The sequence below is a fragment of the Pinus tabuliformis genome, chromosome 7 (assembly GCF_031772625.1).
Source record: "Pinus tabuliformis cultivar Carrire ecotype Pingquan chromosome 7, CPIR1, whole genome shotgun sequence".
Classification (NCBI taxonomy): Eukaryota; Viridiplantae; Streptophyta; class Pinopsida; order Pinales; family Pinaceae; genus Pinus; species Pinus tabuliformis.
The window spans coordinates 184,362,469-184,387,247 of record NC_142293.1 but is presented as its reverse complement, the minus strand read 5'-3'; the positions used below and the strand labels follow the sequence as shown (position 1 = coordinate 184,387,247).

Here is a 24,779-nt window from a genome sequence, read left to right as displayed (position 1 = left end):
CAAAGCATGCAAACAATCCAACAATTAGAAAAATGAAATATACATTAAGCACCCATGGAAACATTGGAAATAGAGAATTGTTGAGCCATTTTATTACTTCTTCAAGAGCAAATACAATAGTAAAATAGAATGGTGCACCTGGGTTTGTCTCAATGGACAAGCATGACAAAACCCAGGTGAGAAAATGTTGAACTCAAGGCTACTACAACTGCTTCACCAAACTGAACTGCGTTGCCCAAGAAAACTGCTGTCTACTAACTTCGAAGGGTTGGAATCACTGCTTCCCGTGCTTAGAAAATTATGAGATTTCAGCTCCTTGCTCATTGGCTTAAACCAAGAAAAACCCACAAAGGAATTGGCCAAATGTTGACCTCGGAATTTTGGCCCAAATTCCCCTTAGCTCCTCTAGTTGCTGGTTGAGTTGGGACCCCTGTTTGACCCCTTAGATCTGCCCAGAAAATTCTATAAAATTAGAAGTGTGATCCTTGCCCAAAACCCAGAAAGGGTTTCCTTTTGTTCCAATCTTCAAAAATTGACCCTTCACAGCTTGGCCCTCCTCCAATTTCGAATTCTATTGTTGTGACTTATCTTGTCAACCTGTGCTATCCCAACTCCAACAATCCTCCTCAAATGGCCCTCCAAGTGATCTCCTATTTCTCCCGGCCAGCTCCAGCTCTATAATTCATTCCTCCAACTCCCACGTGAGCCTAGTGATGGCTCTTTGCGTAGACCAAGGTAATTGTAAATCGAACTGCTGGGATGTTGGCTCTACTGGCTCCAAACTCGCGAGAAAGGTTGTCCCTTTTCTACTCTCCCAATCCTCTAACTCTCTCGGCAAATCCTTGATCACTGATAGCTCCAAACCCCCCTTGCGTATTCTCCAGCTAGCCAGAAATACGCACTCCCTGTTGTGGCTGAATGATAGTGCCGTAACACACTCCCGAAACTCCTGAAATAATTATGGAACTGCCTCTCTAGGGCGGGCACGGATGGTCCCCCGAAGTAGAGGTTGAATCTCCCGCTTGAGAGATTCGTGGCTAAACAACCGGTTGACTCAACTAAACAGCAGAGCGAACAATCAAGTAATTTTGATTGCAAGGTGTAAGAATGAATCCAAATGAGAGCTCTCTCCTCCTTCTATCTTTGTGGGCCTTCCTTGCCTCATGTGGGCCCCTCCATCTAGCACTTCAAATTCCCTCCAAACCATTCCAATGGCCTAGTTCGAATTCCCACGTGGGTGGTCCCCACCTTCCACTAGCAACCAAGTTAATTCGAATTTCCTCCTAAGTCCCTAAGTAAAAAATGCTGAGTTCATTCCCTAGCCAAAATTGTGCAAAAATGTGTGGAAACACCCTGTTACAAATGTGTTTGAGAAGGGACATGACATTCCTCCCCTCCCAAATGTTGCTTGCCCTCAAGCAACCTCAAAGCTGGGTGCTCCAAAATGTGCTCACTCTCCTAGGTGGCATCCTCATCCAGCAAGCTCCTCTAATGCACCAAAAATCGCTTGTCCTCAAGCAATGCCTAAGAAAGCATCCTCTCTAACTGCTGCTCCCCATTGTCACTGCAAAATGTGCTAGGGTCCCAGATGTGCCACTGGATCGTCCCTGACCTTTGCACTGTCTTGATATAAAAGAATCCTTCAATACCAAGATCCCAGGGAATCCTGTCCAACAAGAAGCTCCCCTCGCTTCATTCACTACCCTACCCGGTGAAACTACCAGAAGTACCCTGCTACATCAGTGACTCACTAAAGCCCAATGGAAGATCTGTATGATCTCCCCTTGCAGTAGCCGACGCATCCCTAAAGGTTATTGAGCTGTGATGCCTCAGCTCCTTGCTAGTCCCAGAGTGGTGCCACCATGCTGACGCTGCGCTACTATGACTATGTCATACTCCCCATCGTGCACAGTGACTATCCTCCTCTCCTGGAACTCGATGGTGGAGTAATGAAAGAGGTGAGACACATCTTGCCTGGGCATATCCATGGCACCAAGGCTTACCCTTCCAAATCTAACTTCCGAACATGTGCAACAACAAAGAATGTTTGCCTCCCCATATGATGAAACCCTTTATGAACCCCCATGTGTCATCCCATGAGCGAACTATATCACCTTCTGCCATGACTCCGCTCATCACGAGTGATTTATCGATCAACTGAATCCTTGCATCCCATAGCCAGACCTGCTGCGGCATAGCCCTGTCAATGGATGGAATCCCTCTGGCCCTCATCTCTAGTCCCTGCATGTGATCACTATATAGGCTCCATATATCGCAGGCTAATATGATGCATGCTAATATGCCTTGTGCCTGCCACTGTGTAGTACCGATGATCGTTGGGAGCCCCATGTGCCAAAGAGCTACCCCCTGAATGTAACCAAAAGATGGGTATCCAATACTCGTAATCGACTCAGGGTATGTGGACTCCTCTTGTCCCTGCCAACCATCTCCCCTGGGTCTGTGATCCGCCCTCTCGATAATGTGCCAATACAATGTCTGGAGGTTGGACACATACTGGGAAATTGCCTCAATCGTACACGGTATCCTCTGCTCATGCATGGTCCTGACATGCCTTGTGGAAAGGGTGATACATGTCTCCCTCATGACTTGCTCCCTAGACGTAGGCTCACTGATGAACGATATGCCTCCCCTGCAAATGATCAACTCATCCCCCGACTTGTGGTTGTCAACTCGTGTATTGACCCAATGCCACCACTGAGAAGTCTCTCCCCTAGTGCATTGGGTGTCATCCCAATATCTCGGGTGAGCTCCCTGTCCCCAGCTGCTCGTGCCCAAAGTGTCAAAGGACAACAACCAAGTCGTCTGTGCCTGTAAGTGATGTATAAGAGGGATAGGCATGTGAGTCCCCATGTGTTAAGTTATGGTATGTTTTATGCTTATAACAGTTTACTTCTTTTTCTTATTATATTCCACCGATTAGCAATCACATGTACATAAAGTAAAGTGCAGATAGAACATTAAACGATCGACAGAAAACAAGCCAAGACAAGAGACACAAGATGTGGCGGCTAGCCAGGGACAAACCCCACAATGTGTGGGGAAACCCTTTGATCAAATCTTCTTTTATCTTCAATAATTCAGCAGAGAGAAATAGTACAATAAATTTGATTCATATCAGCAGTAGCAAACCCTAGATCAGTAACTAGGGCAGACCATATCTCACAAACCGACAGTCGGATTGACTTCATTCCACCACCAAAAGTTTCGGCTTCCAGAGGAGGTTCAGATGAACCTACAACGCAGTTCAAATGAGATCTTCTAGGCCACGCAAGTCAATCTTTATTTCTGCAGTTGCAGCTTCAGTTTCAACAGTTTCCGGCTTCAAACTAGGGCAGTCGATATCTTGCAAACCGTTTGTCGGATTGATTTCATTCCACCACCAAAAGTTGCGGCTTTCAAAGGAGGTTCAGATGAACCTACAACGCAGTTCCAAAGAGGAGATCTTCTAGGCCACGCAAGTCAATCTTTACTTCTGCAGTTGCAGCTTCAAATTCAACAGCTTCCGGCTTCACATGTGTGACAGAGAGACCCATTTCAGCGCAGTAGAGAAGAGACTCATATCTGCGCAGTAGAGCGAGAGAGATGTGATGAGATGAGTGAGTCCAAATGAGGAAAAGTCCTCTTATATTTATACACAACGTTGGTGGGTGAATAGATGCGACTGTTGGGCTTCTGAGCCTACATGAGTTGTAGGTCGGCTTGATAATAATTCCATAATCAAAATAAATTCATATCTCCATGAATACTTATCGGAATTGGATGATCTTTATATCAATCCTACACTTCTCGACGAGAGGAATCTAATAAAAATATTATTAGCCATGAATAAGATGACCCACATGAAGTTTTGCCCTGGTTTCCAATTTTAACACTCCCTCTCAACCATGGAGAACTTCATCTGCAATCTGTCTATCGGTCGTTACTATTCATCCATCAAATGCACTGCCTTGTACAGCCTGACCCTTACCCCGCTTTGCTCTATTTTGCCTGTTCTGCTTTGTCTTGTTCTGCCCTGCATTGATCTGTACTGTTTTGTTCTGTTCTGCTCTGCTCTTGCATTGTTCTGTTCCGCTCTGCTTTTGTCCGAATTATGAAGAAGAAGAAATGATCGAGGATGTATCATACTGACTCAAAGTCAGTCTCAGAGTATGTACCACTGGTCCCAGACCAGTCTCAACCAACCCAAAGTCAGCGTCATAGTGAGTACAACTCCAATGGTCCAGGACCAATATCATCCTCCACTGACTCAAAGTCAGTCTCAGAGTATGTACCACTGATCCCAGACCAGTCTCAACCGACCCGAAGTCAGCGTCATAGTATGGTACAACTCCTACCACTGGTCCCAGACCAGTATCATTGATCCCAGATCAATGGAGGTCATCCTAGCGTAGGGAGTACGGTAGTTACAACGATGCATCCATTGGTACTACTATGGTCCCTAACTTCATTTCCCTGCTCATTGATCAGATGAGAGGTACTTCCCATGAGTCCCAGATTGCATGGGTAGGATGCCTCGACAGGAGAACTAATCAATCCTGTCCTCACTGGAGAACACATCAATCCTGCTACAATTGCCATGGAGAACACATCAATCCAGGTCTCACAGGAGAACACATCAATCCTGCTACAATCGCCGTGGAGAACACATCAATCCAGGCTGCCATGGAGAACACATCAATCCAGGCCTCACAGGAGAACTAATCATCCTACTACATAGGAGAGCGAATCATCCTGTTCCACAAGAGAGCGAATCATCTTGTCCCACAAGAGAGCGAATCATCTTGTTCCAGTGTGCACCACCAGGGGAGGGTGAGTCACCCTGTGGTCATATGTTGCTCCAATAGGAACTGCAAGCCCTCAGAGCTCCCAAAGCTCAATGTATGCAACATGCAGGACCCTTGTACAAGGGTTTCTTGTCGACTCCAAGTCGTTTGGGAAAATCCCAGATTAGATCTTTCCTCGGGGCTTTGACAAGGTGTATCAACCTGTACATCATCTTAATGTGATGGAGCTTCCTTGCTCATCGACTTACCATATCCCAGATGATGTCTATCTGCTGGAGCAATTGACGAATATGGGATTCCTCAATAATCAAATCCCACCTCTGGTTGTTACAGAGAATCACAGTGGTATCCAATGTAAATCCAAACAGCTCACTGAAGAGCTTTTGCAACCAGATTGCCTCACACGAGGTTATGCTAGCAACAATATATCCTGCTTCGGCGGTGCTCAAAGCCACCGAATTCTGCTTCCTGCTCATCCAGGATATCGAAGCAGATCCCAAGGTGAAACACTACCCGGAAGTGCTCTTACGGTCAACCACACTGCCTGCCCAATCAACATCAGTATATCCAAGTAGTCTCACATCTCCGGCAGTGTATCTTAATCCATGAGAGATTTTGTCCTGAAGACATCTCAGAAGATTCCTGGCATCAATCCAGTGAGGCTCAACCAAATATGAGCTCACAATGCTAACTGCAAAACATATGTTCGGATGGAGGTTCACCAAGAACATCAAAGCGAATGAGTTTTTGAAACTCAGAGGCATTTTCCAAGTCTGGTCCGACATCACTACCATATAACTTCTAAAAGTTAAGATCCTCGAGGTAGTCACAGGCTTGCAGTCCATCATACCGAATCTTTCCAATATATTTGCCACATATTTTCCTTGAGATAGGAAAATTTCCCTTGGCTTCTGCCACACTTCAAGTCCTTGGTCCTTCATTTCAAATTCAGAAGCCATCTCCCTCTTACATTTGTGAATGAGAGGGTTTGCACCTGTTAGAAAGAGATCATCCACATACAACACCAGTATGAGAGGCTTGTCATCTTCAACCCTAAAGTAAAGGTTAGGATCAGCTTCACTCCTAGTGAATCCCAGCTTCATCAAGTAGCTATTGATCCTCTCATACCATGCTCGGGGTGCTTGCTTCAGCCCATAGAGAGCCTTCTTCAACCTGCATACATGAGATTTTCAATCATAAATCTCAAATCCTTAAGGTTGCTCCACATAGACCTCTTCTTTGATAGAACCATGCAAGAACGCGGTCTTAACATCCATCTGATGTAGGTTCCATCCTTGTGAAGCGGCAAGGGCTATGATCGAGCGGATGGTCGTATATCTGGCAACAGGTGCAAATATCTCATCATAGTCTATACCTTCCTTTTGGGAGAAACCTCGAGCAATAAAACGAGCCTTATACTTTTCCGTGCTTCCATCTGCTGCATGCTTTATCTTGTAAAGCCATTTGGAAGTAACAACAGTCTTGTCCTGGGGTCTGGGAACTACTTCCCAAACATCATTCTTTATGATAGACTCATATTCTTCGGTCATAGCATCCTTCCATACTTGATGCTTGACGGCATCTGAGAATGACGAAGGCTCATTTTGTATGATCGTGCTCATGATGGACATGTATCCTTGATACCTATTAGGTTTCTTACTTTCAAGAAAGGTTCCTTGGGGTGCAGCATGTCCTTCAGCATCATCAAGTAACCCCTTAAGCCATGAAGGCCTATTCCTAGAAGAGGAAGGCTCATATGGAGGAGGATCAATCGGATCCATGGGTTCTTCTACATCAGGCATTGATTCATCATCCTTTTCTTTCGGTTCCCTGGTGTCGGCTTCTTGAGAGCTCCTCAAAGTCGGAAGATTGATCACCTTGCTGAGAGCCATATCTTCGTCAAAGGTGACATCATGACTGATTATGACTTCCCTTTGACCGGCTACATAGATTCTATAGCCTTTAGTATTTTCACCATAGCCCACGAAAATTCCCTTCTTTCCAGATGCTCCCAATTTATTTCTTTTCTCTTTCGGCACATGAAAGTATACAGGGCTTCCAAAAATTTTAAAATGAAAAACATCAGGTTTCTTACCGGTGAATTTTTCTTCAGGAGTCTTGGAACCCAATGCTTGATGAGGGCATCGATTTTGTACATATACGACAATGATTGTAGTTTCAGCCCATAGAAACTTCAGAAGTCTTTGATCATGTAGCATGGCCCAGACAGCTTCCATCATCGTGCGGTTCTTCCTTCCCAACACACCATTCTGCTCAGGAGTATGTGGTGTAGTAGTCTCCCTCTTAATGCCAACCTCAGGTATGCCTGAGTAAACCAATTGTAATATATCGGAGGTCTTGCTTTGGCTTGAGGGGAATGGTCCCCTTTTGAGCTTTCCTTTGGCACATCCCAGACATACACCTTCTTTCTCTACTTGGAATTCGGGCATCCTTGTTACCATTTGTCTTACATCGAGTATAGCTTTATAATGAAGGGGGGCAAACCTCTAATGCCAAAGTTCGGACTGAAGAGATGTGTCATAAGACATGACACCTAGCAAACTTCCATTGACCTGATATAATGAATCAACACTAAACCCAAGAGTAAAGGCATCTTTAACATTATTTTTCCATATACGTACCTTGCCATCGCTGAAGGTTACCTTGTAGCCTTTGTCTTCCATTGCCGAGATGGATACCAGGTTCTTTTTGAGATCAGGTACATATAATACATCTTGTAAGTGAATCGTCTTACCTTGATTCAGTTTAAGAGAAACATTGCCTACACCTTTCACTGGGTATTTCATGTCATCTCCAAGGACAATTTCCAGGTTAGTTTCTTTCTCTACCAGATTATAGAGTACTTCTTTGTAACCAGTGAAGTGTCTTGAGGCACCACTATCAATGAGCCAAATTCCCATTGAGTCCGAAGGAGCGAAGGTAGATAGAGCAACTGGTAGATAATATTCAGTCTGCTTATCGTCAACAGTGTTAGATTCATACCTGGAATTTCTAGCCTTCTTGAATGGTTGCCCTCTTCCTTGATTTCCCGCATTCCTTTTTCCTTTGTTGTTGAATTTTCCATTCCTTCGATTACCATGAGAGGGATTTTGATCATCGTCACGGTGAGAGTCCTTTCTATCAGGGCATTCCCTTGCATAGTGACCTGCTTTATTGCAAATGAAACATCGTCCTTTTCTTCCACCCTTAAATCCAACCTTTCTTTTCGATTTAGACCCAGAATTATTTCTTTTCTTAGCATGAGAAGAAAAAGCAACAAGAGGACCTTTAGGCAAGGGCATTTCCTGCTCTTCTACCCTTGTTTGTTCTTGAATGCATCTAGCCATTAATTCCTCGAAACTAGGAATTACATTATTGTTCAGAAGAGTAGTCCTGAACACATACCATTCAGATGGTAATCCTCCGAGAGTTGTGAGTGCCATTTCTCTGTCAGTAATGGTTTCCCCGATAGATAGGAGATCGTTCTTGATCTCGGTGATTCTTAAGAAGTATGCTTGCATACTTTCATCTTTACCCTTCTTGATTTCCCTCAACTTATTTCTAAGAAACAAAACTTAATTTGCATCATTAACTTTAAATAAACTCACCAGTCTGTCGTAGATTTCCTTGGAGGTGTCTAGATCAGAGATGTAGGCCACCAAGCGCTTGTTGATAGAGTCTCGGATGATCTTCTTTGTTTTGACTTCTCCATTTTTCCATTTGTTCCAGGCAGCAGCAGATGCATTTGATGAAGGCTCAACAATATTGCCTCTTACATGGTCCAACACTCCTTGATCTTCAAGGGTTAGATCGATAGACATCTTCCATCCGTGATAGTCAGCTTTCTCACGGAGCTTGTCTTCGGCAGGAAAGAGTGTTGAGGACCCCATAGTTCTTTTAGGATAGCCTTGCCAATCTTCTCTTCAATTATTGCTCTTGCTCTTGCTCGGGCTTTGTCTTCACCTCAGCTCCGATACCATGTTAAGTTATGGTATGTTCTATGCTTATAACAGTTTACTTCTTTTTATTATTATATTACACCGATTAGCAATCACATGTACATAAAGTAAAGTGCAGATAGAACATTAAACGATTGACAGAAAACAAGCCAAGACAAGAGACACAAGATGTGGCGGCTAGCCAGGGACAAACCCCACAATGTGTGGGGAAACCCTTTGATCAAATCTTCTTTTATCTTCAATAATTCAGCAGAGAGAAATAGTACAATAAATTTGATTCATATCAGCAGTAGCAAACCCTAGATCAGTAACTAGGGCAGACCATATCTCACAAACCGACAGTCGGATTGACTTCATTCCACCACCAAAAGTTTCGGATTCCAGAGGAGGTTCAGATGAACCTACATCGCAGTTCAAATGAGGAGATCTTCTAGGCCACGCAAGTCAATCTTTACTTCTGCAGTTGCAGCTTTAGTTTCAACAGTTTCCGGCTTCAAACTAGGGTAGTCGATATCTTGCAAACCGTTCGTCGGATTGACTTCATTCCACCACCAAAAGTTGCGGCTTTCAAAGGAGGTTCAGATGAATCTACAGCGCAGTTCCAAAGAGGAGATCTTCTAGGCCACGCAAGTCAATCTTTACTTCTGCAGTTGTAGCTTCAAATTCAACAGCTTCCGGCTTCACATGTGTGAGAGAGAGAGACCCATTTCAGCGCAGTAGAGAAGAGACTCATATCTGTGCAGTAGAGAGAGAGAGATGTGATGAGATGAGTGAGTCCAAATGAGGAAAAGTCCTCTTATATTTATACACAACGTTGGTGGGTGAATAGATGCGACTGTTGGGCTTCTGAGCCTACATGAGTTGTAGGTCGGCTTGATAATAATTCCATAATCAAAATAAATTCATATCTCCATGAATACTTATCGGAATTGGATGATCTTTATATCAATCCTACACCTCTCGACGAGAGGAATCTAATAAAAATATTATTAGCCATGAATAAGATGACCCACATGAAGTTTTGCCCTGGTTGCCAATTTTAACACCATGGATACCATCGAGTATCGCTCATCTGCGTCCCCTTCTATCTTGGGTGAAGTACACCCAAAGGTATGCCTGGTGTCTTTGTCCATAAGTCTCTTTGGAGGCAACCCTCCAAGACCTCACTGTGCAACACCATACAACCAAGTCGTCTGTGCCTGTAAGTGATGTATAAGAGGGACAGGCATGTGAGTCCCCATGGATACCATCGAGTATCGCTCATCTGTGTCCCCTTCTATCCTGAGTGAAGTACACCCAAAGGTATGCTCGGTGTCTTTTTCCATAAGTCTCCTTGGAGGCAACCTTCTAAGACCTCACTGTGCAACACTATATGCCCCTTCATCCCACCGAGTATCCCTGTAGTCCTCGACCGGGCACTATACCCTGTAGTCCTCGACCGGGCACTATACCCTGTAGCCTATCCCTGTACACCACTGGATACCCCTTGCTACTGCTGTACCATCCTGTACCATCTCATATCCTGCCTATGTCACTGTATTTAGCTCTTCCCACATGTACTCAATGCAAGGTGAGTCTCTCAATGCAAACCAACATGCTACATCAAACAAACATGCATCTCCATGCTCCTCTGCAGGCCACTGCTCATCACTGCATACCTCTATACAACATTGGATGCTAGGTTCTAAAATTGGGTCTGTATGCATCTAGTCGCATTCCTCTACATAAGACTGGACTCTGCGACATATCCTTGTGCACCCCTAGGTACCACTACCTACTGTCGTACCACCCTGTATCATATGCCATCCTACATGTGCCAATGCATCCACCAATATGCTAGTAATCCCTCCATGATGTGGCCTACATCTCCGCATCTGCCTTGAAAGACTTGAGCAGTCTGACTATTCACATGCCAATGGGAATGACACTATTGTGCCTATCCTCAGTAGCTACAGTGTCCAATATACCAATGAGAGAGCACCGTCTCCATGTAATGCCTTGTTCGGTGGTCTGTCGATGCCACCTCCTCCTACCAGCGCCTGCCATAGTAGGCTAATCACCTTATGACTCCATGCACAATCAATATTCCAAGACAACTCATGAAATTGGTCTGCTCCCCTGTCAAACCATCTTGTCACTAGTGTTTTCTCGGGCTCTGAAGGAGATCTGAAAATGTGTGTGTGCCCAAACGTCGGATCCATCACGCAGCTACTACTGTCACCTAACGACTCAATGATGTGATAGGAAATGCCACCTGGATCCCAACAACAATCTGGCCCTTGATTCCCTATGGTTATCCATGGCCTCTACTGAATTGTGGCCATGGATGTATCCAACTGCGTAGCCTGCTCCATCGGTTACCAACTCAGTACCTCTCGCGACCTAATCCCAAAGGAGGGATCGAATGTACAATCCCCTGTGGAAGAAACAAGTCCTCCAAGCTGATGCAGTGTCATACTCAGCTCATGTCGTTCAGTCCTGCTAACCTGACCATCCCCTAGGGTATGTCTAGACAACGCTGCCTCCCTTAATCCAATGCATAAGGGTGGGCTAATAACGTTGTAGATCTCGTCAACGTGCCTCTGAAACGAACTGTGCTGAAATCCCAACGCGCGGTCTCTATGCTGGCCCTCATCAATGGCTAGACCCAAGGATGGTTACACATCCTCCTCCATCGTGGACTCAACATGAGCCTCCAACTGTTCCTCCATAGATAATCCAACACGCAATAGATGCTCGCCAATCAGCTGCAGGTGACTGTCGTCTAGTAACTCTGGCATAGATTTAGATGCCTCTGTACCTATCGGCTCCTCATCAACGGTGGAGATGTCTCCCGGTGCCTCATCAACCCGTGGTGCACTACTATCACCTGAGTACTTAGTCAAAACCCCGGATACCTCATCAATGGATACCTCAACAACGGATGGCACCTCCTCAATGGTGGACACCTCCATGTCTCTTGGCACCTTGTCAATGGAAGGCCTTGTGGGTGTGTGCTCTACTCTCTCCCCCAAGGTGTCAGTCAGAGCTATCAAAGGAATCTCCAACAAGTGTGACTCCTGCGTCACACTGGACACATTGACATGCTTCTCATACTCTATTGTGCCCACAAAAACCTCCTCCTTAGGCTCCTGATATCTAAAGCCAAGTCTCCACCAATAAAAGCGCCCCCTCGTCTCACCCTCTAACTGTCTTTGTCCTGCCTGCTCCTTTTGAGGAGATCTGATGCCCTGATTCTGTCGACTTTCCCCATACATTGTAGATGGTTGCAGCCCCATAGCCTGCACACCACTAATGTCTTTGCTGTAAGGATGAGAATGTATTTGGTTCGACACCTTTCTCAACTGGGTCAATCTCTCATCATTCCAATGGATTCCACCCTAGAATTCCTGCATATTAAATCTTCTTTGAGGCATAAGTTGTCTATGGTTTAGCCCGTCACTGTGCATACATGCTCAAATCTTCCATGATCTAGATGGCTACCCCACAGTTGGCCAAGATCATGGATCTGATACCACTGTAATGATCTTAAACAAGAATGTAAGTGATATACAAAGCATCCAAATGATCCAACAATCAGAAAAACGAAATATACAATAAGCACCCATGGAAACATTGGAAATAGAGAATTGTTGAGCCATTTTATTACTTCTTCAGGAGCAAATGCAATAGTAAAATAGAATGGTACACTTGGGCTTGTCTCAATGGACAAGCATGACAAACCTAGGTGAGAAAATGCTGAACTGAAGGTTGTTACAACTGCTGGACCAAACTGAACTGCGTTGGCCGAGAAAACTGCTTTTTCTGCTGACTTCGAAGGGTTGGAATCATTGCTTCCCGTGCTCAAAAAATTATGAGATTTCAGCTCCTTGCTCCTTGGCCTAAACCCAGAAAAACCCATGAAGGAATTAGCCAAATGTTGACTTCAGAATTTTGGCCCAAATTCCCCTTAGCTCCTCTAGTTGCTGGCTAAGTTGGGACCCCTGTTTGACCCCTTAGATCTATCCAGAGAATTCTATAAAATTAGGAGTGTGATCCTTGCCCAAAACCTAGAAAAACCTAGAAAGGGTTTCTTTTTGTTCCAACCTTCAAAAATTGACCCTTCACAGCTTGGCCTTCCTCCAATTTTGAATTCTGTTGCTGTGACTGATCCTGTCAATCTCTGCTCTTCCAACTCCAGCAATCCTCCTCAAATGGTGTTAAAATCGGCAACTAGGGCCAAACTCCATGTGTGTCTTCTTATTCATGACAACTGATATTTTTCTTGGATTCCTCTCGTCGAGAGGTGTAGGATTGATCTAAAGATCATCCAATTCCGACATGTATTCATGGAGATATGAATTTATTTGTGTTATGTGACAATTCGTCAAGGTCGGCCAACAACCCAATTACCCCCACTTGTCCTCCACGTTTTAGCATAAATAGAGGTGACCTTCAAGTCACTTTGACACACACACTTCTCCTTAGATCTCTTTCCACTCATTTGGGTTTGGTGGCTAGAGAGATCAAAAGTGAGAAGCCCTAGATGCAGTTAATGGAGGAAGTCGCAACGCTGTCTTAGAGGAGGTACATCCATGGCACATGCCCTAGCTGTAGAGAAAAGAAGGATCTGGCTGCAATCTTAGAAGGGAGCTCAAGCCCTAAACACAATAATAGGGAGCTTCTATACGCAGCCCAAAAAGGACCCCTATTCGTAGTCCAGACAAGGAGACCTAGACGTCATCATATCTAGCCCTAGCTGTTGTCCTATGCTACCCTAGCTGCAGTCCTAAAAGGGTGATCTAAGCCATATAGGGAGAAGCCTTAAACAACAACATGTGAAGGCCTAAACCCCAGTTCTAAAGAGCCATAATTGTTGTTCAAAGGGTGACCCTTATACACAGTCAAGGGACTCCTATACGCTGGCAGAATTAATGTGCTAGTCACTGTTTGTAAAGCTCTTATACGCAGCAAGCAGAAGGAGCCTTTAGGTAAGGAAAAGGGTCTCTATTATAGGGCCAAGGGTAGTGGAATTTTCAGCGTGGAAGAGAAGTATTACCATTGTTTAGAAGCAGACCTATGAGGATCACTGTGACTGCGTGGAGGCTGTCTCATACTGTATGAGAGCCGAGTTAGTTAGGGCAAGCATTGTTTTTGGATAGCGGAAGGAGTGCCAGGTGACAGAGCCCTAATCTGTGGGTTGTTGGTTAAGTATAGGGGCTGGTGTTAGCCCTATATTCCTACGTAGAACAACAAAGAAGAGGGACCTAGCTGCAGTGTTAGTAGCTTGTTTGGGTGCATACTTGAGGGCTGGTACTCGCTGTAACTTACCATGACCCGTGATGGCAAGTGAAGGATGGTCTTGTGGAAGGCAGAGCTATTGTTAAGGGCAAATAGGTTGCTCTACATCACAGCAAAGGGGACAACTTTCCCTTGAAGGTCAACTATATTAATGGAAGGTTGCTTTGAAGAATAAAGAGGACAACCTTTCCTTGGAGATCAATTGCAGTCAAATCTGGGTAGATTTTGGGACTATTAGGAGACTGCACTTTGGACCTTATTCAGGCTCAGTCTTGCTGAGCTAGGCCATAGGCCATAGCCAACACATGATGTTAGAAGGACTGCGTTGAACCAACATGACATGGATGCAGGATGGTTGATGCAGCGTGATGTTGGGTGCAACATGGTGATGGGATCAACTTGGAGAAGTTTGTCTTCTCCCAAGTTCAAAACTGCAGTCCATGTCATCAGACCTGCAACTTCATTATGTTATTATCTTCATGGTGAAGATCTCTGCTCGTATTTTGTCAAGTCAAAGTGTTGACTTCTGATGTATATGTACTATCTCTCTCTCTGCTGAACTATTGAAGAATATAAGAAGAATTGATCAAGGGTTTCCCCACATTGGGGTTTGTCCCTGGTTGGCGCCGCATCTTGTGTCCTCTTGTCTTGGCTTGTTTTCTGATGTTTATGTTTATGTTCTATTTGCACTTTACTATCATGCTGATGTGATTGCTAGAATTGATATTGAACTAAATGGAAAAATTGAACTAAATGCTCTAAGCATAGAACATACCTAAAATAAACATGGTATCAGAGCTGAGGTGAAGACAAAGCCCAAGCAAGAGTGAAAGAGAAATCACCGAAGACAGTTGGACAAGGTCAAAAGACTCAATGGGTTCCTCATTCCACTTCAAATTCACCAAGGGTGAAGTCGAATCAAAGAAGATTATCAGAGTGGCGCAGCGGAAGCATCTAGTGGCCTACCTAAAGGTCACTTCAATGGAAAGTCCAGATCTAAGGGTGGAAGGAAAGGCAGATGCCTTGCTTGCAATAAGTTTGGCCATTATGCGAGGGAGTGTCCAAAATAGAAGGGACACATCACATGATGATGATCACAATCATTCCAGGGGCATCTTCAATGATCGAAGGAATGATAGGTAAAATGGCAAAGGAAAAATGAATGCAAGACATCATGAAAATGGCTGACCCTTCAAGAAACAAAGGAACTCTAGGTATGAAGAATCAAATGTTGTTTCTAATAAGCAAAAGGAGTATTATCTTATGTCGGCCCTCTCCATTGGACTCTTTGGGAAATTGGCTTATTGATAGTGGTGCGTCAAGGCACTTCACTAGATACAAGGAAGCGCTCTCTAATATGATAGAGAAGGAAACAAACTTGGAGATTATACTTGGAGACGATGCCACCTATCCCATAAAGGGTGCAGGGAATGTTTCTCTTCAAATGGATCAGGGTAACTCGCAAGAAGTTCTTTATGTACTTGATTTCAAGAAGAACCTGGTGTCCATTTCGGCAATGAAAGTCAAAGATTACAGGGTGGCATTCATCGATGGAAAGATACGTGCTTGGAAAAGGAATTTTAAAGATGCTTTTACTCTTGGGTTCAAGGTTGGCAATTGTATCAAGTTGTAGGAAGTCCAATGGGGACCATGTCGTGTGACACATCTATTCTATGGCACTGGAGGTCTGCCCATCTACATTGTGGGGCCCTACCTGATGTGAGACAGATGGTGACAGGGATGCTCGAGTTTCAAAGAAGAGCATGTAGGTACATGTCCGAGATGTACCGAAGGAAAACTTACAAGGGCATCATTCCCTTCATGTAATAACATGACCACAGATATGGATCAACCCGAGAGGTTTGAGATTCATGATCGGGAATCTCATGTATGCAAGTTGAAGCAAGCTCTCTATAGTTTGAAGCAAGCACCCCAGGGTTGGTATGAGAGGATTGATAGTTAGCTGATGAAGATGAGATTCACTAGGAGTGAAGTCGATCCAAACCTTTGCCTTAAGGTTGTGGATGATAGACCTCTCATATTGGTACCTTATGAGGACGACCTCTTTTTGACAGGTACAAACCCTCTCATTTGCATAAGTAAGAGGGAGTTGGATTCCGGATTTGGAATGGTGAACTGCAGGTTAGTGACTACCTCAATGAAGCCTAACTTTAAGAAGTTATGCGGTAGTGATGCTGGACCTGATTTGGGAAATGCCTTTGAGTTTCATAAACTCATACTAGCATTGATGTTCTTGGTGAACTCCCGTCTGGATATATGTTTTGCAGTTAGCATGTTGAGCTCATATATGGTTGAGCCTCACTGGATTGGTGCCAAGAATCATTTGAGATATCTTCAGGGCACAATCTCTCATAAATTGAGACACACTACTGGAAATGTGAAGCTGCATGATTATTCTGATGCTGATTAGGCAGGAAATGTGGAGGATCGCAAGAGCACTTCTAGGTGCTGGTTTTCTTTGAGTTCTGCTTTGATATCCTAGATGAGCAGGAAGCAAAAGTCGGTTTCTTTGAGCACCGCTGAGGCTGAATACATAGTTACGAGTATGACCTTGTGTGAAGCTGCCTGGTTGAGGAAGCTCTTTAGTGAGCTGTTTGGACACGTGCTGGATACCATCGTGATCTTCTGTGACAACCAGAGGGGGATTCAATTGTTGAGGAATCCCGTGTTCTATGATTGCTCCAAGCATACAGACATCAGGTACCACTTTATCTGGGATAGGGTACAACGAGGAGCAAGAAGGCTCCATCACATTGGGACTGATGTGTAGGTCGCCGATATTTTGACGAAGTTTTGATTTGGGGTAGCATCGGAAGTGCTCTAGCCATGAAAATTTGTGGAGAGGCTAAAGAACATGAGATATCCAAGACCCAGAAATGGTTTGGGAGATATTAAAATAATTAATATTTTTAATGGAGTTCCTAAGTCTAAACTTAGGAAAAATAAAATATTAATGGGTATTAATATAAAATTAGGTTATAATGTTCCAAAAGTCAAGGATCAAGCCAAATCTAACCTTAACCGTTGATTAGAGATTTAATTTTGGCCGTTGATGGACCAACGAGAAAAGTACAAGAGGAGGCTTGAGGGTCAGTTGGAGAACACACCAAGAGAGATCAAGAATTTGTTTTTCTGGGGTAGGTTTTGTTGAGGAAATCAAGTGAGTGATTTGAGTTGTAGCTGAGGGGCAGTGAATACATAAAAGAGAGGCAGAGTTGGTACCAGAGAGTCAACGTAGAGCCCAGTGAGGTTGACACAGAGGCAACTGGAGGCCACGCAGACGCAGCCAGGAGCTGCGTAGAGCCAGAGAGGTTAGCGTGTGAGACACAAAGGGTCTAGGGGCTGACGTAGAGGCTCCAGAAGCTGACACAGAGGCTAGCAGAGCTGACGCAGGGCCTAAAGGCAACGCTAGAGGATTTCGTGGGACAAACTGGGAGCTAGTGAGCCAGATAGTGTGACACAGTCCCTATTAGAGTGACGCAGAGTTGCAGAAACTGCAATTGTTGCTGTGGGATCGTTCATCCGGTGATTAATCAACGGGAATATCTGTCGCTGAGGAGAGGTACTACTGCCGAGGGCATTCTCTGTTGGGTGAGCCATTTCTGGCACCCTAGTTATATTATGAAAACTGCATAGTAATAAAACCCTCTGAATAGTTGCATTGGTTTTCCCGCATTGGGTTTTTCCGGGGACATCGATCCAAAAATAACGGTGTCACTTGTGTGCTTGTTTACCTTCAGTTGATGATCTGTAGATGTTGATACTGTACTTGTATTTATTTTCAGTATTTACATAGTAAATAACTTGTTAAGTAATTGAACAAGTAGGAAGAAATAAATCAGATAGTACAGGAAGAATTTCTAACGGGTTAAACTTAGAAATTCCAACATGGTATCAGAGCATGGTTGCAGATCACAGGATAACTGAAGGCATCAGCCGAGCAGAGCAGTAGCAGCAGAAACAGCTGTCCCGAATGAGAGAAGCTGTTCCTAGCAGAAAGCAGCAAGGGGTGACGTAGAGGGCCTGTGTCATCAGTTCAAGCTCGGAGGAGGATCAACGCAGAGGCAGAGAGGAGCAGACCTGACCTACGCAGTGCCTGGTCATCTTTCTCAGTCAGGAAGGATCGGCGCTGTGGCTAGGAGGTGCAGATTTTGCCGGTGCCGGGATTACACAGAGCCTAAAGGCTTAGTCCTTCAAGTTGCTAGGGTATAGGAGGTTGCGGATAATTTGCAGAGCAAAGCTAGTGGGGTACTGTGGTTAGGACAGTAGCTAACAGGGCAAGGCCAAGGAGGAGGGATTTCCAGAAGGGAAATCGAGACTCAGAGGGAGTTGAACCAAGGACTTCCAGGAGGGAAGTAGAGAGACTTGGAGGAGTCAGAAGAAGAGCAGCATAATGGCCGTGAATGGACTGAGAGATCAGGATAGGTTGGACAGAGCATCCAACTTCATGGTCTGGAAGGCCAGGATCTTGTCCATTCTAGACAGATATCGCATCAAGGACTTCGCCTTGAAAACAATAGTGATCCCAGTTGACCTAGCTGAAAATGAGAAGTACGAGGAGGCAATGGCCAGGGCGAAGTGCATCATCCTTGATGGGGTCAAGGATCATGTGGTGCCGCATATTGCCGAGAAGGACACGACAAATGAGATGTGGGATGCCCTGAAGAAATTGTACCAGCATACTTCCGTGCAAAGGAAGATGTTACTTGAAAATCAGTTGCGGTCATACCAGATGCAGAAGGGAGAGCAGATAGATGTCTTCCTCGGTCAATTGAAGGAGATCTGGGACCAGCTAACTTCCATAGGGGCCACGCCGGATCAGGAATTGATGGTGAGGACCGCATTGAACATAGTCTCAGAGGATTGGGAGGTATTTGTCCAGAGCATACTGGGCAGGTCGAGCCTTCCGAATTGGGAGGAACTGTGGGCAGCTCTTCATCAAGAAGCGATCAGACGAGTGACCAAAGTAGGGAATAGCGGAAAAAGGGTCAGAATCAACGAGGAGGAAGAAGAAGATGCGACTCTCGCATTTGCGGGAAAGCAAGAGAAGGGAAATAAGAAGGACCTCTCCAAGGTCAAGTGCTTCCATTGTGGGGAACTGGGTCATTTTGCAAACCAGTGTCCTAGAAAGAAGAGCAAGGGAGAGGCTTTTGAGACCAAGGCAATGCTAGTGAGGGTGGAAGAGGAAGTCGAGGAGGATGATGACTGTGCCATGAGTGCTCATGTGTGACTTGAGAGGAAGTGGGGTGACATCGAGTTGTAGTCAGATGGACTACAGGCGATGAGGGGCAAAATCCTTGAGGTACCCAACCTCTTGGATTATACCTTGCTATGGGAGCCTCGAAGAGGAGTAGCAGGACTAACAGATGTTGTTAGAGACGAATGCGGATGGAGCGACAGAGAGTGCTATAGTGCAGGATTCCCGTGACAACGCAGAGGCTAGGAGGATGCAACTGTGTGAGAAGCACGAGAGTATTGCACCAGTGCAGGATGGCATAGAGAGGTGTGCAACGATGCGAGATGCATGGAGTTGTTGCATTGCAACAGTTAGCAGTGGCAGTGCTATGGGCAACACGATGCAGCGTGAGAAGGGGATGTAGTGCTAGGTTACAGGTATATGGACTTGCAACAACACAAATGTAGAGGGAGCTGTCGTACGGATGCAGCAGTGGCAGTGGCAGGGCCATGGGTTGCTATACATAATGCAACAGCGCAGAGGATGTTGGGCAGGGAGGCCTAGCATTAGCACAGAGACCGGTGTCGAATAATCAGTGTGATACTCAGTGTGGAGTATTACTGGAGCACAATCCTTGCTAAGAGGGACTATTGATTTGGGGTAGCATTGGATGTGCTCTAGCCATGAAAATTGGTGGAGAGGCTAAATCACATGAGATCTCCAAGACCTAGAAATGGTTTGGGCCGAGACTAACCGGTTTGGGAGATATTAAAATAATTAATATTTTTAATGGAGTTCCTAAGTCTAAACTTAGGAAAAATAAAATATTAATGGGTATTAATATAAAACTAGGTTAGAATGTTCCAAAAGTCATGGATCAAGCCAAATCTAATCTTAGCCATTGATTAGAGAGTTAATCTGGGCCGTTGATGAACCAACGAGAAAAGTATAAGAGGAGGGTTGAGGGTCAGTTGGAGAACACACCAAGAGAGATTAAGAATTCGATTTTCCGGGGCAGGGTTTGCTGAGGAAATCGAGTGACTGATTTGAGTTGCTGCTGAGGGGCAGTGAATACATAGCAGAGAGGCAGAGTTGGTACCGAAGAGGCAGCGTAGAGCCCAGTGAGGTTGACGCAGAGGCAGCTGGAGGCTACGCAGAGGTAGCGAAGAGCTGTGCAGAGCCAGAGAGGCTAGCGTGTGAGACGCAGAGGGTCTAGGGGTTGACGCAAAGGCCCTAGAAGCTGACGAAAAGGCTCCAGAAGCTGACACAGAGGCTAGCAGAACTGACGCAGAGACTAACAGAGCTGACGCAGGACCTAGAGGCAGCGTTGGAGGGTTTCGTTGGACAGGCTGGGAGCTGGTGAGCCAGATAGGGTGACACAGAGCAGCAGAAGTTGCAATTGTTGCTGTGGGATCGTTCATCCGATGATTAATCAGCCAGAATATCTATCTCCGAGGAGAGGTACTATTGCCGAGGGCATTCTCTGTTGGGTGAGCCATTTCTGGCACCCTAGTTGTATTTTGAAAACTACATAATAATAAAACACTTTGAATAGCAGCACCAGTTTTCCCGCATTGGGTTTTTCTGGGGACATTGGTCCAAAAATAATGGTGTCACTTGTGTGCTTGTTTACTTTTAGTTGATGAATTGTAGATGTTGATACTGTACTTGTATTTATTTTCAGTATTTACATAGTAAATAACTTGTTAAGTAATTGAACAAGTAGGAAGAAATAAATCAGATAGTACAGGAAGAATTTCTAACGAGTTAAACTTAGAAATTCCTCGAATGTAAGAGCTTCTTTCCAACTGTTGAGACCAAAAACAAAAGAACTCCAAGTAGGCGGTAGTCCCAATAATGCAGTAATCACTAGCTCTTTCTTAATCAGTAATCATCGGTAATCACTAGTTTGAAGGTTATCTCTAATTCTAGATATCCTTACAAAGAAGGAAGCCGCCACAGTGTCATCTTTTGTCATTTTTGTAGTCTTTAGTTCATTCTTTAGACTTGCTACTTGACCGATGTTCTTGGTAGTGAAAAATTTTGATAAGGTTTCATACATTTCTTGAGCATGGTCTATATTGGAAATGTATGGGACTAGGTTGTCCTTTTTTCTTTCTACCATTAATGTCATAGCCAATATTTCTGACTCTTTAAACTTCACTTTATCTGCATCACTAGATTCTTTGGTAGGTTTCTTCACTTTTCCTTTGACCAAATCCAAGACTTGTTCTTTTCAAGAATGAGGTCAATTCTCTTCTTCCATGCCCTGTAATTTGATGCTCCTTCCAATTTGTTCTCACTCTTTATTGTGTTAGACATTGTCCTTGAAGGTAGTGAGCTTCTTCCCTTATAAGAGCTCCTTATATGATCCCTTGTTCAATCCTTCGGAGTCCTTTCAGTAGATCCTCAAACTGCCTTTTTCCTTGTTCACCTTAGCTCCGAAACCATGTTAGAAAATCAGAAAGGCAGAAATATTTTCTTATATAGATAATTACTTGTGATTCTTTTATCTTTATGTTCTTCTTTTACTTTTAGTTCATCAAGCAATTACCGAAGCAATAACACAAAGACACCAGATGTAGGCTGACATCTAGGGCAAAACCCCTATCTAGGGGAAAACCCATTCAACAATTCTTCCTTCAATAGTTTCACGAGATAATCCAAGACTCTTGACTTAGATGAAGACTTCCTCCACACCAAGTAAGCCCTCAATCCTTCTTGCAAATGATAACCGTTCAATAGCAATTTCGACCTAGCAGAAACAACTTGCAGTAGTAGCAGTAGCTTCGACTAGACAAAGAAAAACTTCGATCTCCCTAGATACTCCACTTGAGTGAGAGATATATGGCCCAAAACTTTGATTTTGATGTCTTCTTTCTTCCCTCCAAATTTCGCACCCTTTTCCAGCTGTTTTTCACCTTAGCACTTCCCAACTTCTTTCTTCTGGATATTGAACTTATGAGAGAGAGAGTGAATGCTCCAAATGAAATCGATCTGCTCCAATATATGGGCTTCTGGTGAGGTCGAATTAGCCAATTGAGGCTGACTTGAAAGTTCTTGAGGCCGACTTGGTGTGGAGGGGACAAATAGCATATTTGGCTCAATATTAATTCTTTTTACATGATTCAAAAGCACAAGAAGGGTCTCTTTAATGGACAATGACTCTAATGACTCAGAATAAATCCTAGAAGTCCTCAATGGGGACTTTGACCTAAAACAAGATGACCGAAGCATGAAACCCATGCTTTAATAAGTCATAATAATAATAATAAAAATATTTTTCTTCATTCTTTTAATAGATACATTTCATTCAAGGTTGCATGAAATGGGGAAACGGGTACGAGTTTTCGAAACGAGAACCGATACGAAACGCAACCTCCCCAAATTTTGGAAACGGGGAAATGCGAATATATATATATATATATATATATATATATATATATATATATATATATTAGGACATTTAAGTAATATGTGCAATTATAAAGCATATATGATACATTCTAATTTATTACATTATGATAAAATTGTCAATTGTCAATGCATAAACAATAAGTCTCTAAATTTACATCACATTTACTCATGAATGATCACATAATGAAAATAGAAATATCCAAAATCAGCCACGAGAAATTTCTAATTTCTCGTCTCGTGCTTGATTGGGAGTCTCCTCCTACATAGTCGAACGACCTTAGTGCTCTTGATTAAATACAAGTTTCATACCCTAGTACCCTACATGCTCTTGATTTTTTGGAGTCTCCCCTGCATAGAGGGCTTGGTTCTCTTGATTAAATACAAGTTCCATACCCTAGTACATGATAAAATCCAATGGAAACATTGCAATCCCCCCAATCCTGAAATACTGAAAAACAGATAAGTCTGCTGGATTTTGAGTGAGATCTAAAATTCTACTTTCTCCATATGAAATCCAATGAGGGCGAAACCACTCTCAAACATCCTGAGTCATTTCATGGTAATGTTACTTTAAGAATTTAACATTACCATGAACTACATATCAACACTAGGGCAAAAGTTCACTTTTATAACTTTAGACAGGCATCTAGAAGCAACTAGAAGTCACTAGGATAACCTAAAAATAAATTAGAAAACATTTTTTTTTTTTTAAAACACAAGTAAAAAGCTGAAACGTGAGTCGTACGGCCCTGAAACGTGTTTCAGGTCATACTGGCAATTGAACGTGGCAGTACGGCCTGAAACGCGTTTCAAAGCCGTACCACACGCGTTTCAGTGTTTCGTACTCGTTTCCGTACGGAAATGCCCCCTTGCCATACGTTTCCTGCAACTTAGATTTCATTGTGACTCAAATACATTTATGAAGACCGAACCTAGTTACATTTTTCAACATAGGGTGGCACTCGAAGTCCACCAAAAGAGAGGTGGGTATTTCCCCTTGGAAATCCCTGTGCTCAAAGCACTAGTTGACTTGCTCAAGCAAACTCTCAAGTTAGATGAATAAACAAGGAACCCCAAAAATGAGTTTGCTTTTTCTTTTTGTAGCTGCTCTCCTCTCTCCCCTTGTGGTCCCCACCAAATCGAGCCCCTTGAGCGTTTTCCCTCCTTGTGGGTCGAATTCCTCCTAAGGGTTCGATTTCCATTTTAGTGTGGCCCCCACAACTCACCACTTAAATTTTTACCCAATTTCCTAAGTTGCCTTCTTTTCCTTTTGCAAAATTTAATTCCAAGTCTTCTAACCCAATCTCCTAAGTCCAAACACGAAAATATTTAGTAGGAAACAAAACTGCAAAATTGGGAATGTTCCTTACACAAATTTAATTATTGGGGATATGACATTTATTAATCAAGATCAAGCAAAAGGCCACCATTATATTTATCAAAGTGATGCTATTAGCTGAACATATTTTGTAGAAACCATGCTAATGTATGATATACAATATTATCATCAGGTTCTTTGGATATAACTTTCAGTGATTGAACCAACAGGTTATCGTATCACACCCTGTTAGGTCACTCATTCCATAGCTAACCCATTCAGATTTACTATAGTAGAAGGTTTACTTTTTATTTTTCATAATCATGAACTTTTAGTCATATTTTGCAGATTATTTACTAATTTTGCCATTATACTCACCATAAAGCTGCACAATGTCAATTCCTCTCACATTTCACTTTCTCTGAAGGCATAATCTGTAACCCAGCATCCTATCTTGACCGTGCATATGCAATATTGGAATTTGCTTATATGTAAATTAGATGTTAGATATACAGATCCTAACTTATATCTCTCCATTCAGTTGATTCCACCATTCAAATAATTTTGGACAACCCAAAATGATTGAAGTACTGTCGAAACCAACAGGGATCAAGATGGGCAAAGTAAATTAAACGCCACTAAGAAAGATGCACAAATATTTCAGTAACATTTATCTAGACTATTTAGTAATTTAGAATGGCTGCCATGCTTGACTTATCGGGTTTGTTTTAGATTGCTGTACATCTAATCCTTCTTATAGACCTTACTAATAGCATATGCATTCAGTTTGCATGATTTCAGCA

The 24,779-nt window shown here is 43.6% G+C and overlaps 1 protein-coding gene across 4 annotated transcripts in view; it reads left to right on the top strand.

The window, feature by feature from the left end:
- Positions 1 to 24,779, top strand: part of LOC149246465 (uncharacterized) — a 250,623-nt gene that overhangs the window by 66,681 nt on the left and 159,163 nt on the right. The gene's annotated exons all lie outside the window — the stretch shown is intronic.